At 37.4% G+C, this 14,142-nt stretch overlaps 1 long non-coding RNA gene across 3 annotated transcripts; it reads left to right on the top strand.

Moving 5' to 3' along the window:
- Positions 1-12,119: 12,119 nt before the first annotated feature.
- LOC122308388 lies at positions 12,120-13,888 on the top strand. 3 transcript variants are annotated; one of them, XR_006242037.1, is made up of 4 exons: positions 12,121-12,754; positions 12,902-12,978; positions 13,094-13,511; positions 13,606-13,888. It is a non-coding gene; the product is annotated as an uncharacterized LOC122308388 (long non-coding RNA). The 3 variants fall into 3 exon arrangements; XR_006242036.1 differs by having other exon boundaries at positions 12,121-12,978; positions 13,094-13,150; positions 13,312-13,511; XR_006242035.1 differs by having other exon boundaries at positions 12,120-12,978.
- The last annotated feature ends 254 nt before the right edge of the window (positions 13,889-14,142 follow it).

Below are 14,142 nucleotides of genomic sequence, written 5' to 3'. Positions count from 1 at the left end.
GCTATGCTCTATCTGGCTAGCTATATGTATAGCTTTTAATTAAAACTTGCTGTGTTCCACAGGTCGTCCCTGCTAGCTCCTAATTAATGGGAGTTTGATTGTGTGTACGTACGTGGTTAATTTGAACTAAGTCTTGGGGTTTGGACAAATTATTGATGAAGAAGAGAAGATCAGAAGAAGAGACTAGACGTACTACTTCTCAAGATATAACAAAAACAAAGAATGAGGACTCTGCTATTCCCTGCATCCGAGACACCTAAGACAAAGTTTCTATCTATTAGAGGCTGAGCAACAACTCTGCTCCACCACCTGCTGCTGCTGCACTGCACCTGCTGTATTACTTTTGTCCCATGTCAATGGCCACTACACTGACCCACCTCAGCTGCACATTGTAGTGGAATAGGACATTGTACATAGAATATTCCTTATTCTTTTTGTATGCATTATACCAGCTCAATGTATATATATAGTACTGCTTTGTATACTCGACAAGGAATGAAATTAGAGAAATTCTCTCTCAATCTTTCTTGCTTTAATCCTTCTTGTCATCTTTCCTCTCAGTTTTGACATGGTATCAGAGACAGGTCTTATAGTAATCCTGCTTCATTTTTCTGTTCAGGCTTCTTCACAATACATTCATAACATTCATCCATTTGTTCACATTCAACTCCTTCAATGGAAGAAGAAAGTTCATCCAGCACCCCACCTGAAACAAACAACCCATTACATAACTTCCTACCCACTGAGAATCCAAATAGCCCCTTTTACCTTCATCACAGTGACAATGCCAGCTCTGTGATTGTCTCTCCACCTCTTATAGGTCCAAATTACCTCTCTTGGAGTAGATCATTCTCACTATCCATCTCAATCAAGAATAAACTTGGATTCTTGGATGGAACCATCACTACACCAGAGTTGACTGACCCCTTGTATCTCCCATGGTTAAGATGCAACAACATCATCCTTTCATGGCTTCTTAACTCAATATCCAAAGAGATAGCTTCCAATGTCCTCTATATCAGCTCAGCTAAAGCAGTATGGGACAAGCTGAAGGTGCGTTTTGCTCAGCCAGATAATGTCAGGATCTACCAGCTTCAACAACAGCTTGGCACCATTGTGCAAGGAACTCAAACTGTTAATGAATATTTCACTCAGCTGAATGCAGTTTGGGAAGAACTCAACATCTATAGACCCGTGCCTTGCTGTTCATGTGGCCTTTGCACTTGCAAAGCCTTGAACTCAGTAGGAGAGGTTCAGCAGTCTGATAATGTCTTCAAATTCCTTATGGGGTTGAATGATTCTTATGAGAGCATTAGAGGACAAGTCATACTCATGAGTCCTGTCCCTTCTATAGATAAGGCTTTTTCTTTGATTCTACAAGAAGAAAGGCAGAGGCAAGCACGGATTGTAGCAATACCACCAACTGAATCTTCAGCTTTGGCAGTTTTTAACAATCAATTTAAGAAAAAGGAGAGACCTGAGCTCACTTGTGGACATTGTGGAAAAACTGGACACAGCCGTGACAAGTGTTATAGGTTGATAGGATTTCCACCAAATTTTAAGTTCACAAAGCAGAAACCTGGACACTTCAACAATCAAAATTTTTCTGCTACTCATTCAGCTAACCAAGTAATTTCCCAAGGGCAGGAGAAGGAAGTGATGGAAGCTCCAAACTTAACACTCTCGCAGTCTCAAATCCAGCAACTCATAGCACTGGTCAATAATCAAACACCACAGCTGACTCATAAGCAATCATCTCAAGCACCTCAGTCCATCAAGACCACCTCAAACTCGAGCAACAACCCTCCTACTCACTCAAATATGGCAGGTATACCTTCTTGCTCCTTTGTAACTTCAGAATCATCAACATTTGGCACAAATCAGTACTCATCACTTGTGCATCATCAATCATATGAACCTACCAACATCCATTGGATCATTGACACTGGAGCAACAGACCATATAGTCTGTTCTCCATCCCTTCTCACAACCATCACTTGCATTGCCAATGCATCAGTCCGGTTACCAAATGGGACATGTGTAGAGGTCACACATATAGGTGATGTCCATCTTTCAAAGTCCATCATTCTCACAAAGGTCTTATGTGTTCCTTCCTTCAAAATCAATCTCTTATCTGTCAACAAACTCATTCTTAACCCTCATATTTGCCTCATTTTCTTAGATAAGTTTTGCTTTATACAGGCCCTCTCTTCATGGATGACGATTGGACTAGCTAAACTCAATCATGGTCTATATTATCTCCTTCCAAACCATCTTGGCTGCAGTACTTCTCAACAGATTCCCAAGACCCTATCAAAACTGTCAAATGTTTCAGCTTGTAATACTGTCGATGAACAGTCCTTTGATTTATGGCACCTTAGATTAGGACATCTATCCAACCAAAGAATGAATTTAATTCATTCCTCTTGTCCTAATGTAAAAGGGTGTGATCAATTATATTGTACTGTTTGCTCTTTATCTAAGCAGAAACGTCTTCCATTCCAAACAAGCATTACTTCTACAGTTTCTGTTTTTGAGCTTATTCACTGTGACATTTGGGGCCCATACTCTCAAGCTTCCTTGAATGGACATCATTACTTCTTAACTATTGTTGATGACTTTAGCCGAGTTACATGGGTATACCTAATGCAATTCAAATCAGAAGCTAGATCTCTCCTACAGTCCTTTGTCCTTATGGTTCAAACTCAATTCAACTCCAAGGTTAAAAATGTTAGAACTGATAATGGATTGGAGTTTCAAATGTTTGATTTTTTCAATTCCCATGGAATTTTACATCAAAAAACATGTGTGTACACACCCCAACAAAATGGAGTTGTGGAGAGAAAACAACAACATTTAATCACTGTTGCCCGAGCTCTACTCATTCAAGCCTCACTTCCCATAAAATTTTGGGGAGATGCAGTTTTAACAGCTGCACATTTGATCAATAGAATACCTTCACCCATCATTCATAACAAATCTCCATATGAGATATTATTTTCATCTAAGCCTTCTTACAATCATTTGAGAGTCTTTGGGTGTCTTTGTTTTGTGTCTACACTTAAACATAATAGGACTAAGCTGGATCCAATAGCTCAAAAATGTATCTTTCTTGGATATCCAGCAGGAATTAAGGGCTACAAAGTGTACAACCTTGATAATCAAAAGACCTTCATTTCCCGAGATGTAGTGTTTTTAGAATCTGAGTTCCCTTTCAAAAACACAGATTCTAAGAAACCTGCACCTTACTCAAGCTCACAAGATGTTAGCATTCCTCCTCCATTGCTTGACCAGCTATGCTACCCTCAAGAACTTTCACAAACCACTTCCCTCCAAACACCTCCACCTCAATCAGACCTTTCCCCTCATTCTCATTCTCAATCAGAGGCCTCCACTCCTCCCTCTCCTTCACTCAATCAACCTGAAGACACTGTGGTATCACCCCCACCCGTGCCTTCACCACACACTCCACTTCGAAGGTCTGACAGAATAAAGTTTAAACCTTCTTACTTGCATGATTATCACTGCCAACTTGTCACCAATCCATCTCATTCATATACTTTTCCTTCTTCCACTGAACACCCAATATCCCATCACCTTTCATACCAGCACCTCTCCTCCTCACATCAAGCCTATGCACTGTCACTTACACTCATCTCAGAACCAAAAACTTATGAGGAAGCTGTGGTTCATGAACATTGGCAAGCTGCCATGGCTGCTGAATTGAAAGCCCTTGAAGCAAATGGCACTTGGTCCATTGTGCCCTTACCTCCTGGAAACAAGCCAATTGGTTGCAAATATGTCTACAAAACCAAACTAAAATCAGATGGCACCATTGATAAACACAAGGCAAGGCTTGTAGCTAAGGGTTATACACAAAGAGAGGGGTTTGATTACCAAGAAACATTCAGCCCAGTAGCAAAAATGACTACTGTCCGTGTGTTCCTTGCTTTGGCTGCAATTTCTGGATGGCACTTAGAACAACTAGATGTTCACAATGCATTCCTCCATGGTGACCTTGAAGAAGACATTTACATGGAGCTTCCACCAGGTTTTCAGCTCAAGGGGGAGTCTCAATCCAAAGCTCAAAAACTGGTTTGCAAATTACACAAGTCCTTATATGGCCTAAAACAGGCCTCTAGGCAATGGAATTCAAAATTTACAGTTTCTCTCCTTGACTTAGGTTTTAGTCAATCAAAATCAGACTACTCTCTTTTCACCAAGAATGATGAAGATGGTTTTGTGGCACTCCTTGTATATGTTGATGATATCATTTTAGGGAGTAATTGTTTGAAGGCCATAAAAACCATCAAAGACCACTTACATAGGCATTTCAAGATTCGAGACTTGGGACATCTAAAGTACTTTCTAGGTTTAGAAATTGCAAGGTCAGCAAGTGGCATTCATGTGTGCCAAAGGAAGTATACTTTGGAAGTCCTTGAAAGTGCTGGTCTACTTGGATGCAAACCTGCTTACACTCCCATAGAGCCAAATCACAAACTAGCACACTCCTCAGATGACTTGCTGTTGGATATCACTGCATATAGAAAGCTGGTAGGAAGACTCATTTACTTGACTATCACAAGACCAGACATAACATATGCTGTCAATGTGCTTAGTCAATTTCTAGACAAACCAACTCAGGCACATCTTGTTGCAGCTCATAGGATACTTAAGTATCTTAAAGGTTCAATTGGGCAGGGAATTTTCTTCTCTTCAAAATCATCATTGCAGTTGAGGGGATATAGTGATTCAGATTGGGCAGCCTGCCCTGAGACTAGGCGATCAGTAACTGGTTTCTGCATGTTTATTGGTGATTCAATGATCAGTTGGAAAACCAAGAAACAGGCCACGGTATCAAGATCTTCAGCAGAGGCAGAATACCGAGCATTGGCACATGCAAGCTGCGAGATTGTTTGGTTAAGAGAGCTCTTGAAGAACTTCAACATAATACATTCACAACCTGTCCAACTCTATTGTGACAGTCAGTCAGCCATCCACCTCACCAAGAATCCAATTTTCCATGAAAGGACCAAACATGTGGAATTGGATTGTCATTTTGTAAGGGAAAAAGTCATAGCTGGAATCATTTCACCCATTCATGTAGCTTCCAAGTTTCAGCTGGCTGACCTTTTCACAAAGGCATTACCAGGTCCATCTTTTCATTCACTATTGTCCAAGATGGGCACCTTAAATATATATGCCCATCTTGAGGGGGAGTCTCAAGATATAACAAAAACAAAGAATGAGGACTCTGCTATTCCCTGCATCCGAGACACCTAAGACAAAGTTTCTATCTATTAGAGGCTGAGCAACAACTCTGCTCCACCACCTGCTGCTGCTGCACTGCACCTGCTGTACTACTTTTGTCCCATGTCAATGGCCACTACACTGACCCACCTCAGCTGCACATTGTAGTGGAATAGGACATTGTACATAGAATATTCCTTATTCTTTTTGTATGCATTATACCAGCTCAATGTATATATATAGTACTGCTTTGTATACTCGACAAGGAATGAAATTAGAGAAATTCTCTCTCAATCTTTCTTGCTTTAATCCTTCTTGTCATCTTTCCTCTCAGTTTTGACACTACTTGCGGGTAACCAAAAAAGACTCTTTTTCTACGAGAGGATAAGGTCGGCGGCCGAGGATGAAGGTCAATCCACAACGTGAGGATACGGTCTCCTGGCTCTTTATCCACAACGTGGCGTAAGTACGTACTCTGGTACTCGATCGAATCCAAATCAACGTCATTTCTCATATCTACCATATATGCAAGTGGGGAATCCGTTCTGCAACAGTATTTTCGTCTTTTTTTTTTTTTTTCAATTTTACACTTAATTGTATTTAAAAATTGCAGGCTGTTTGCTTTTATTTATATTTTGCCGGCAAATAGTTTAGTTTTTTCATCTTCTTGATTGACAAATGTTTTTCTGTTATAAACTATCTTGAATTGTATGACCACATTTATCTAGTCGTCAAGTGTATAGTGCTAGCATAGTGCTAGCATAGTGTCAGCATAGTGCCAGCATAGTAACTGGCATAGTAAATGGCCGACATAGCACAGTGCATAGTGCCAGCATAGTACTGCATAGTAACTGGCATAGTGAATGGCCGATATAGCACAGTGCATAGTACCAGCATAGTACTGCATAGTAACTAGCATAGTGAATGTCCGATATATGCACAGTGCTAGCATAGTACTGCATAGTAAACTAGCATAGTTCCCTTTGTACGCCTATATATATCGTTGAATTCTTTAAAAAATTCATAAGTTTCATAACTTCTCTGAACTCTATCTCTCTCTCTCTCCTTTTAGAAAGTTTTATAATAAATCTATCTCTCTCTTTCCTTTTCGATAGTTTGATAATACGTTATCAGCACGAAAGTTCTGACGATCTTGAAGCTAATAGTCCTCTACTTCAAGTAGGTTTTTCAATATATTTTTATATTCTTGATTTATATATGTAAAAAATGTCAAATCTTACAAAATTGAAATTCGTTGCTCTTGACATTTCTGGAAAAAATTATTTATCTTGGATCCTTGATGCTGAGATCCATCTGGATGCGATGAACCTGGGAGATACAATTAAAGAAGGAAATCAAGGGTCTCTACAGGACCGTGCTAAGACAATGATTTTCTTTCGGCACCATCTTCATGAAGAATTAAAAACTGAGTATCTAACGGTGAAAGATCCACTTATTTTGTGGAATGATTTAAGGGAGAGATATGAACACCAGAAAACTGTAATCCTCCCAAAAGTTCGTCATGATTGGATGCACCTGAGGTTGCAAGACTTCAAGAGTGTTAGTGAGTATAACTCTGCACTTTTTAAAATTAGCTCGCTATTGAAATTATGTGGTGAAAAAGTCACTGATGATGACTTGTTAGAGAAGACATATACTACTTTTCATGCCTCGAATGTGCTCCTGCAGCAGCAGTATCGAGAGCGAAAGTTCAAAAAATATTCTGAACTTATATCTTGTCTTCTATTAGCTGAGCAAAATAATGAGCTTTTGTTAAGAAATCACCAGTCACGTCCTACTGGTTCTATATCATTTTCTGAAGTGAATGGTACTAGATTTACATCATTCCCAGAAGCGAATGGTGCATCTTTTCAAAGAAAACGAGAGCGTGGCGTGGTAGGAAAAACTATGGAAGTGGAGATCCTAGAAGTGACCACACTAAAAGGGACAATAATAGATATACACCGTACCACCAGAAGTGGTTCAACTCAGAGAAGGGCAAAGGTCCCCAAAACAAATTTTTAAAGAAAGATGAAGATGAATGCCATAGATGTGGTATGACTGGACATTGGGCTCGTATCTGTCGTACAGATAAGCACTTGATTGACTTATATCAATCTTCTATAAAAGAAAAAACAAAGAAATTTGAAACAAATTTTACTGAACCATCATATGCTTTAGATTCTATAGATGGAGAAGATATTACAAATCTTGATGTTTCTGATTTCTTTGAGAATTCTAGTGGTAGAGTTGATCATGAAAGTGTTCCTTTTTAATTAATGTATTGCCTTTATCTTATTATAAAATATTTTTATCTTCTACAATGTTTTGTAGTAATGAAAGTTTTATTTATTTATACTTGTTATAAATTATTGATGATATGATTTATCTGAGAATGGAAATGGAGCATCCCTGAAGGATCGCCCTAAATCAATAATTTTATTGAGTATCTCATATGAGTGATACTTGTACCAAAAGCTCATTATGATTTATACACCTGAAGTTGCATAATTGAAATTGTGGAAAGAATATATATTTGAATGAATGTCTCGAATGTGCTCCTGAAGTAGCAATATCGAGTATGCTCCTGAAGTAACAATATAAAATGTAAACGTTCACAATATATTATAAATTTGTATCAGGTCTTTCAGTGACTGAACAAAATAATGAGTTTTTAATAAGAATCATTATTCATGTCTTACTAGATCTACATCATTCCCTGAAGTGAATAATAATGAATTTATATCATTCTATTCCCTGAAGTGAAAAGAATAATGCGTTTCATTCAAAGAAACTAAGAGATTGGACGTGATAATGAATATCTTTTCGGGCCAGAAGCTCGTATTGGAAAAGCTGTAAGCTTTCTCTTTGAGATGATATTATACAAATTATTGAATCAAATATTATGATGCATCAAAAGGTGATATGATTCAAAATATTTATATCTTTTCATGGTTATCTTGATCATCCAAAATTAATTACGATAAGTTGAATGATTTTCATATGGACGTCCATAAAAGAATCAGAAGATTATTTTACTATAAAGTCTTACCACCAGAAGTGGAAAGAAAAATTTGCTTGAAGCAAATAAGATGAAATTATTCAACGTTATCTTGATTATCATATGTGAACCAGAAATTCAGATGATAATTAAATTTTGGATGCAATAAGATAAAAATGTCTCATATTCTAGCTGCTAAAATCCCAGCGAGGATTGAAGTCCCTGTAGGACAATTAAGAAATTCAGCAGTCTAAAAACATGTATAAAGGCATGTGAGACTTATCGATACAAAAGATAGAGTATCTCAAAAGAGAAAAGCACAAATAATTTGGTGCTCCTGAAGAGGTCATACCCACAAAACAAGCAATAAAGTCCATCCAAATTCTTTGTATAAAATTCTCCTATATAAACTCTTGAAGAGTGCCTCCTGAAGAGGTTTTTTCATGAAAATGTATTCCCTTGAAGAGGGACAGGTACCTGAAAATAACGAGATCTCATTACATTTCATGAATAATGGAGAAATTATGGATAGAAATAAAATCGTTGTCGACAACGTATTTCCATATAAGATGGCAATTGACATTACCAGAAGTAATGGAGAAAGTGAATCAAGAACCGTCGAAGAATACCGACGTAAAATATTGGCCAATATTTGAAAGAAACAATTCCTGCAGAATTGATTCACTAGTAAAATATGATGCATCGGGACTTATAGTCCAAACACCTAAAGAGATGATGCTTGTTGAATGTCAGTGGGTATTTATGGAAAGGAAATAAAAATGTGATATATAAATCACGAGTCAGTTTCTCAATTCCTGCATAATTGATATCACTAAGTAAAATGTGATAAATATGGACTTGAAGTCCAAACACCTAAAGATGTGATTTTTGTTAAATATCAGTGGATATTTATATACATGATATAAAAAACCTGAAACTTTTAATATGAAAATGTGATATAGAAATCACAAGTTAATTTCTCGAAGAAACAATATTGATATGATTTTAAAGTGGTTGAAATCATATTAAGATTTTTATTAGCTTGAAAGTTATCGAGAGTTTGGATATGCATGATTAACTGCATATTTATATGGATCATTGGATCATGATATATATATGAAAATCCCTGAAGGATAGAAAATGTCTGAAGCTTCTAATATGAATACATGAAGCTTCTAATATGAATACATCTGGAAATATGTATTCTATCAAGTTTCAAAGATCCTTATATAATCTAAAGCAATCCAAACGCAAATGAAAACAAGCTATTATTGCAGTTTGTATATATGATTTAAATGTTATTGAGGCTCCAGAAGAGCTCATAAAAACTGCACATATTTGAAATATAAATCTGAAACCCTTGCGGCTTCAAGGGGAAGATGGATGATGTTATTAGTCATGAAATACCATCTTTTAATACAATTAGTATTTCAGATTCATATTATGGGTTTGATATGAAGTGTGCATTATTAAAGAAGAAATAAAAGGGAGCTCACAGAACATCTACCAAAAGATAGAAATACAAATATGAATATTTGTGAAATATTATTTTATTATTTTGAAGCAAGAATTACAAAAATTTGAGACACTTTGCCTTATTCTTCAAACGCTCTTGTTCTTCAAGAATCTGCATAGCATCCCTATCTAAAGGGGTGGGCAATCGAAAAGAAGATTTAAGCAAGGATTTTAAATTCCTATTCTCTTTCTTTATTGATTCTATCTTCATGTTGGACTCCAGAAGAAGTCGCTGAAGTATAACAATATTCTCGTGGAGATCGTCAACTCCACAAGTTCTGGATTGCAGTCGCTGAGAAAATGCGACAATGGATGATGAGTATCGAGTACCGAGACTCACAAGCTCATAGATAGCTTCATTATCTGCCCTACGAGTCAGATCATTATATTGCATGATAGCACCTATGGTAGAAGCAGGAACAGCTGATGAACGAGGTGCCGAATATCTCATATATTGACCCTGAGAAGATTGCTGAGCCATTGCAGAGAGAGATTGCAGGATAACAATGCAGAAAGAAATTGCAGAGTAAAAATGCAGTATGATTACAAAAAAGTGAAGAAGATGAGATGCGAATGAAGATGAGCTGAATATCTCTTTTATAGAGAAAATTATGATACAGCATCTCTCGTGAAGCAAGAGAAAAGAGATGGAATATAGCTTCATAGCTCTGCGGCGCCTGACAGCTGCAGTGCCTGACAGCACGCCTGACACCTACAGAGGAGTTAAAAATCCACGGTGCTTGTCTGATCTTAAAAGGCTGGCTACCGTTTTTATTAAAAAATGAGGTTAGCGGTTTAATATTGATGAATTCTCCACTAACTGTATTATTTACAAGAACTCCCGAAGAGTACAACTTCAGAAGAGTAGTGATGAGCAGAAAGATCCAGTTGAGATTATTTTATCAACATGGATTCCACAGTTAGTTGGATGTACAGATGCGAGTTATTTTTCAGATACACACAAGAAGATCATTGCAATTCATGAGAAGAAAGTTAAAATTGATATCAAGAAGGTACGGTCAAGTAAAAATCTGGCAGATTTATTCACTAAAGCATTACCAACTTCAACATTTAAGAAGATTATGCAGAACATTGGAATGCGGAGGTTTGAAGACCTATTATCATGCACTACCAACTCAACATTTAAGAAGATTATGCAGAACATTGGAATGCGGAGGTTTGAAGACCTGTTATCATGCACTTTTCAGGGGAAGTAATGTCTTGAAGACTTGTGCTGATTGTACTCTTTTTCCTTCGCTAAGGTTTTATCCCACTGGGTTTTCCTTTGCAAGGTTTTAATGAGGCAATCCTAAAGCACTCGGCGATACACATGAATACTGTACTCTTTTTCCTTCGCCATTGGTTTTTTCCCACAGGGTTTTTCCTTGGCAAGGTTTTAACGAAGCATATTCTTTAAATATGGTCATCCAAAGGGGAAGTGTTATAAACTATCTTGAATTGTATGACCACATTTATCTAGTCGTCAAGTGCATAGTGCTAGCATAGTGCTAGCATAGTACTACATAGTAACTGGTATAGTAAATGGCCGACATAGCACAGTGCATAGTGCCAGCATAGTAACTGGCATAGTGAATGACCGACATAGCATAGTGCATAGTACTAGCATAGTACTGCATAGTAACTAGCATAGTGAATGTCCGATATATGCACAGTGCCAGCATAGTACTGCATAGTAAGCTAGCATAGTTCCCTTTGTACGCCTATATATATTGTTGAATTCTTTAAGAAATTCATAAGTTTCATAACTTCTCTGAGCTCTATCTCTCTCTCCTTTTAAAAAGTTTTATAATAAATCTATCTCTCTCTTTCCTTTTTGATAGTTTTATAACATTTTCTTTATTTTGTATTTTCACTCTAGGGATTGCTACGCCTACCGCAGGGCTCCGCCGGGAGTTGTCGCTAGGTTATTTTTTTTCATTTTTAGTATTTTTTTTTTTACACTTTTCTCTATTTTGTATTTTCACTCCGGGGACTGCTACGTCTACCGTTAGGAGCTGCCGCTAGTTTTTTTTTTTTTTTTTACATCATTTTTTTACACTTTTAAATATTTTTAAAAATAAAAAAATTATAATATTATTAAATAATAATTTCTTAACAACTAAGAAAAAAAAAAACTTAAAAAAAAAGGGAGCGGTAAGTTCCGGGATCCCAGCATTTTCCTTTCACTCCACTCTCCTCCTCTATTTTCACTTTTCAAAATATGGAATTCGTTCTGCTGCAGTGTTTTTGTCTAATTTTATTTTTCTAATTTTACCCTTAGTTGTATTTAAAACTTGCATGCTGTTTTCTTTTATTTCTGTTTTGCCTACAAATAGTTGTCTTTTTACCTTCCTGATCGACAAATGTTTTGCTCTATTTTCACTCCACTCCAATTAGCTCCTCTATTTTCACTTTCCAGAAAAATCTCTCCCTCCCGAGTCCTCTCTTTCAAGTAAGACCCTGTCTTCTCTCTCTCTCTCTCTCTCTCTCTCTCTCTCTCTCTCTCCCTCCTTGCCTCGGTTGCCGCCGTCAGCAGTCGCGAAGCAGGCCGGACAACGACCATCCTTCAAGCAGCAGAAGCTCTCTCTCGATCTCTCCTGCGTTTCCCTCTCGCAGCCACGATGCAGTCACAGTAAGGAAGGCCCTTCTCTCTCCGTCTCTATTTCTCCAATCTCTCGGCCGCTGCCCACGCCACCAGCATCAAGTCCAGCTCCGCTGCTACTCACGCCACCAGCATCAAGTCCAGCTCCAAACCCAGACCTAACCACCTTCCATTGAACTCAACCCAATACTCGGCAGCGGAGGAGAAGTCCTGAGTTCTTCTTTGTGGACCTAAGGGCCACCACCAACAACTTAAGTTATGATTTCATTGTCTCCGAGAGCGGTGAGAAGGCCCCCAATCTCGTCTACAAGGGCCGCCTCCGAAACGGCCACTGGATTGCTGTGAAAAAATTCAGCAAGGCCTGGCTTGATCCCAAACAGTTTGGTGTAAAGTTATTTTCTTTTCTTTCATTTTATGCTTTTTTTGAGCTCAAGAAGCTTTTTTGAGGCTGGCTTCCCTTTTTCAATAAAATTCATATTTACTGATTAAAAAAAGAAGAAACTTTTTAAGGCAAATCCCCGTTTTGTAACCAGTTGATAGCTGCAAGAATCAGGAATGTCGGTTCCCACGATTATGGATTTTCATCCCATTCAACAAACACTACTTCTAGGTTGGTTTCCACCAGCTTCTCTTTAATGACTAATTGGTTTTAAGGCGATTATTATGTCATCTTCTGTTTCTTTTTAAGCATAAATTGATGAGTGTTTTGTAATGTGGTTTTTCAGTTAAGCATAAGTTTGTGGGAAGTTAGTTCCAAGAAGTTGGTTTCAAGAAATTCTAAGGTATGGAATATCAGAGCAAGTTCAATGATATTAAAGGCCTATGTTCCTTCTCAATCAATATAACTAAAAGCAAGTCAGCAATTCATTTTAGCAAAGAATATGAATTCTAAATATGATGAAATGTAGGCAAATCTAATCAAAGATCCATGTGTCTTGGTTAGGCATACAATATGGAGCCCTGATGATTCTTTGTTTGGTGAGATTTAAGATATGGACAATAACAATGCTTGTAATAGCCTATCATCCAAATTACTATCTTTATTGGAAATATGTTGCTTTTCATCAAACTGGAGTTGCATATTCTAAACACATGATGCAGCTGTATACTTATCAAGGTGGGAATGACATCCGCCATTTGGAGGTAGGTTCTCTTTTGTTCTCTCTTCCAATAAATTGTTCATCTCTTTGTTTCTAACACCGATTTTTCCATTTTTTTTTTTAAATTTAAATTTTAGGTTGTGTCGGCGTCACCCACACAGCAACATCCACCGTGAGATCTAGCCTCCAACGCCCTCCTCTCTCCCCCTCTGTCTCTCCCTTCTTCTCTCTAGCCAATAGCCACTCTCAACTCTCAAGCTTGAAAACTCCTTGTCTCTGCATCATCTTAAAAAAGCTTAAATTTATATTATGTTTTATCTTGTAATTTTTATGTGATTTAAAGTCTACAGTATCTCATCTCCAACGGAATTATTATATATGCTAGCTTCTATTTAAATTAATATTGGTTTTAAGGATGAATTTCAACTCTTCTGCCCCATTTTGTGAGATCCTAATTAATTTGCTTATATGACTAATAGATCTGTCTAAAAACACTCTACCTTGCAACTGGAATTGATGTTGCAGGATTCCTCCGTAAATACATTCCATTTTTACCAAAATTACTACTGTGTTCTTTAGTGTAAATAAAATGGTTTAATGCCAAATCAAATGACTGAATTTTTCATGTTGTTACAAATTTGAGGTATAGCTAGGTTTTGAACTTCGGTAAAATT

The sequence above is a fragment of the Carya illinoinensis genome, chromosome 4 (genome assembly GCF_018687715.1).
Source record: "Carya illinoinensis cultivar Pawnee chromosome 4, C.illinoinensisPawnee_v1, whole genome shotgun sequence".
In the NCBI taxonomy this organism is placed as follows: domain Eukaryota; kingdom Viridiplantae; phylum Streptophyta; class Magnoliopsida; order Fagales; family Juglandaceae; genus Carya; species Carya illinoinensis.
This window is presented reverse-complemented; position numbering and strand designations above follow the sequence as displayed.